Source organism: Callorhinchus milii, unplaced genomic scaffold (genome assembly GCF_018977255.1).
Source record: "Callorhinchus milii isolate IMCB2004 unplaced genomic scaffold, IMCB_Cmil_1.0 Scaffold29, whole genome shotgun sequence".
NCBI lineage: Eukaryota > Metazoa > Chordata > Chondrichthyes > Chimaeriformes > Callorhinchidae > Callorhinchus > Callorhinchus milii.
Window position 1 is genome coordinate 84,155 of NW_024704770.1, and position 4,184 is coordinate 88,338.

The 4,184-nt window shown below is 48.5% G+C and overlaps 1 long non-coding RNA gene across 1 annotated transcript; it reads right to left on the reverse strand.

The window, feature by feature from the left end:
* Nucleotides 1-1,047: 1,047 nt before the first annotated feature.
* Nucleotides 1,048-4,184, reverse strand: LOC121851128. Its single transcript, XR_006085832.1, has 3 exons — nt 4,076-4,184; nt 2,722-2,862; nt 1,048-1,079 (listed from the first exon to the last, which is right to left on the reverse strand). It is a non-coding gene; the product is annotated as an uncharacterized LOC121851128 (long non-coding RNA).

Consider the following 4,184-nt stretch of genomic DNA (forward strand, 5'->3'; position numbering starts at 1 on the left):
CACTCCAGTGTTAAGTAATTATGTCACGACACCCCGACTCTTACACAATAATGTCATGTATTTGTAATAAAGATACACAGAAATATTAATATTAGTAATAATAACCCAGCAATAAAATGAGATGATTAATGTAATATTATAACTAATTAATATTCAAAGTGATAATAATGTTACTAACAGTGGTAGGTACATAAATCATTGTTTAACGCATTGAATGCTGTCCCGTTGCCCTCGGAAACGACCCGTGTTTGTGTCCTTTGCTTCTTAGAAGTGGAAGTGCGGATGTTTCGTGGGGAAGGGACATCCGAGCGGGAAAGGGTGAGGTTTCAGGCCAGGAACAACACGATGGACATCTTTCGGGACACAGTGACTGGGGGGAAAACCACAGGTACGTGTGGATAATAATAATAATAATCCTTGAATTTGATATAGGGCCTTATCATGTCATTGAGACCTCTCAAAGCGCTAAACCGAGTCTGTTCAGGTGGATGTTAAATATCCCGTGTGGTGCTATTGGCAGCGAAGCCAGAGAACTTAAGAGTGGTGGAGCACAAGGCCAAGATGGGGGAAGGGGGCAGGTGACGGTGGGCACGGTCGAACAGGAAGGTCTTCAGGCACGACCTAAAGATGGAGAAGAAAGAGGCGAGGCAGAGTGACAGAGGGAGAGTGTTCCAGAGTTTCGGGGTGTAGTGGCTGAAAGCGCAGCCACCGATGGTGGGATGGAGAGCATCAGTGACGTGCAGGAGGCTGGAGCCTGTTAAGCAGAGGCGATGGATTGAGGGGCAAGTAGGTCGGAGAGATAGAGAGGTGCAGGGCATGAACGGCACGGAATTCATCATCAAGGGAAAAACAAGGCATTTCTACTTGGCGTCCGAGGTCATCTCAACCTCCCCAGGAATGGGGAACCTTGGCTATGAGGTCAGTGGAGAAGTTAGGACTTTTCCCATTCGAGCAGCGAAGGTTATGCGGGGACCTGATAGAGGTCTTCAAGATCATGAAAGGTTTCGACAGGCGAGATAGGGAAAAGCTGTGTCCACTGGTTGGTGTGTCTGTGACTCGTGGTCACAGTCCTACGATATCTACCAAAAGAAGCAGAGAAGAGATTAGAAGAAATGTTTTCACTCAGCGAGTTGTTGGAATTTGGAATGATCCGCCCGAAAGGGCAGTGAAGTCCGATTAGATAACAGCTTTTAAAAGAGAACTGGATAGGTATCCGGGGAAGACGGGTTAGTGGGGTTATGGGGAGAAAGCTGGTGATTGGGGTTAGTGAAAGTGACACTCTGTCAAAGAGCCGCACAGACTCGATGGGCCATGCCATACCCCGCCATGCCCACGCCACCATTGACTGTCAGCCTTCCTGACAAATGATCCAAGGCATCAATACCAACTCGGTAAATAAATACTTCCTGGTGCCCGCCCTGCCCAACGCAACCCTGAAGCTGCGCCAGCTTGTCCTGCTGCCTCGGTGCAATGGAAAGTATTGTTCTGGGTTTACTGTCTGAATCCCATGAAAATTCTTGTACATCTCTACATGGCCAACTCTAAGACATCTTCTTTTAAGCCGAAAGAGTCTCCAGCTTCTCTAAACATTGTTGAACAGCAACAACAACAAATTGCATTGAAACATTACATTTCAGGTAGGGATGACATCCCAAGGGGCTGTATAGTTTGTAACTGAGCTACAGACTGTTGTCAAGAGGGTGAAGGTGGAAGGCTGACCAAAGGCCTGGTTAAAGAGTAGGGTCTTGAGATGGGCGTTGAAGGAGTCAACGGAGGGAGCGAGAATGAGGGGCTCTGTGATGGGCTGAAGGCCTGACTGTCAATGGTGGGGTGGGCATGGTGGGGACGTAGAGCAGGCCAGTGGCCGCTGAGCAGAGGGACAGGACAGTTTGGTATGGTTCTCGGAGGTGACAGAGGTGGAGCAGAGCAAGGCCGTGGATGGCTTTAAAGGTGAGGACAAGGATCTTGAACTCGATCCTCTGGGGGATGGGGAGCCAGTGAAGCCTGGTGAGGATCGGGGTGATCGGTCCATGGAGCCTAGTGTTGAGAGGGAAATGCACACCTGGGGGTCGACTTTGTATTATGAATTCTTCTTCTTAATAATGATATTAATCCGTGCATTTTGAGGATTTGCTGTAAAGTGCAGTGACTGTGTTTTGTGAGAAAAGACAGCAGCCAATTTTGCACACAGTCATGTCACACAAAGAGCCATGGAGTTAGTGACTAATTGTGTCTGGGGGATTGTCAGCCACGACACTGGGAGAGAGAAACTTCCTTCTCTCGGATTAATGTCTCATCCAAAGGACGGCCGGCAGTGTACAGTGCATTGCTGCAACAAGAACGATTTCATCTTATTGTTTAGCAACCAGGGGTCAAAAGCCTTCAATAGCCACACTCGAAGCCAAACAACACCAACATGCATTTATACACTGCCCCTCACGCAGTGTAGCTCCCAGAGCACAAACAGTGCATGGAATGGTCTCCACAGGGATACGAGCCGGGCACATGCCGAGGAAGGCGACTGCAGGACATGAAGAAGGAGCAGGGAATGGGGATATGGGTGGATGGTTTGTTGGAGGAGCAAACACTGGCACAAACAATGGGCCAAAAGGCCTCCTACTGTGTTGCCCATTTCCATGGACGGGACAGATATGGAGCAACGACAGCAGATGTCAAGGAAGATCAAAGCCAAACAGAAGCGCAGTGCCATCAGGTCTTTACCTTTACAGTGAGTGATGGTGTTGAAAGAACCTTCTCCGGGGCCGGAGACAAACCCTTTGTCACATACACACAGGAAACCTCCCTTTAAGTTGTGACAAGTTGCGTTGGCGCCACACGGGCTGGACTCACACTCATTGATATCTGTAATAAAAGCATCTGATGAGAAAGGATCACAACAACAACTTGGATATATATAGAGCCCTCCACACCATATGGCATATCAGAGCACTTCACAGTAACAGATCCCGGAGCCGAGCCAGGGGGAGGGGGAGGGGAAGGGGGAGGGGAAGGTGATCAAAGGTGTGGACGAAAAGAAAGGTCTTCAGCAGAGACCTGACGGTAGGAGGAGAAGGGGCGAAGCGAAGGGAGAGAGGGAGTCCCAGAGCCTCGGGGCACAGTGACTGAAGGCACAGCCGCTGAAATAAGCTCAGGAACGGGAACTGATAAAAATACAATTTTGTTTCTATTGCTCCTCTCTTTTTTGCTCTCTCTCTCTCTTTCTTTCTTCCTCTATCTCTTTTTCTACCTCTATCTATTTTTTTCCTCTTATCTCTCTTTCCTCTAATCTTCTATCTCTCTCGGGGAGTCCTGCAGCTCAGTGGTTAGAGCACTCGCTTTGCAAGTGAGAGACCAGATTTCAATTCCCGGCAGGTCAGGGCGAGACCTCGGGCAAGTTTCCTTACTCCACACAGAGCCTAATAATAATCCCTCCAAAACCAAAACAATAATAAATTGGTCATTTTCAATCCACGACTGTTTGTAGGACATTGCTGTGCGCAATTGGCTGCTGCGTTCGCCCACAAATATGCAGTCAATTCACTTCACAGTATATTCTGTAAAGCTCTTTGGGACGTCTCGAAGATGTGAAAAGCGCTATATCAGATGCAAGGATTATTATTATTATTACTGTTATTATTATTATTATTGTCTTCCTCTCAGGTTCTTTCTTGCTCTTTCTATCTTTATATATCCCTCCCTCCCTCACTCCCTCCCTCCCTCCCTCCCTCCCTCCCTCACTCACTCACTCACTCACTCACTCACCCACACTGTGTAGCTCCCAGAGCACAAACAGTGCATGGAATGATCTCCACAGGGATACGAGCCGGGCACATGCCGAGGAAGGCGACTGCAGGACATGAAGAAGGAGCAGGGAATGGGGATATGGGTGGATGGTTTGTTGGAGGAGCAAACACTGGCACAAACAATGGGCCAAAAGGCCTCCTACTGTGTTGCCCATTTCCATGGACGGGGCAGATATGGAGCAACGACAGCAGATGTCAAGGAAGATCAAAGCCAAACAGAAGCGCAGTGCCATCGCTGTGGGATTGTCTGAGAGGGACAGTCAAGTCTTTACCTTTACAGTGAGTGATGGTGTTCAAAGAACCTTCTCCGGGGCCGGAGACAAACCCTCTGTCACATACACACCGGAAACCTCCCTTTATGTTGTGACAACCTGCGAAGGA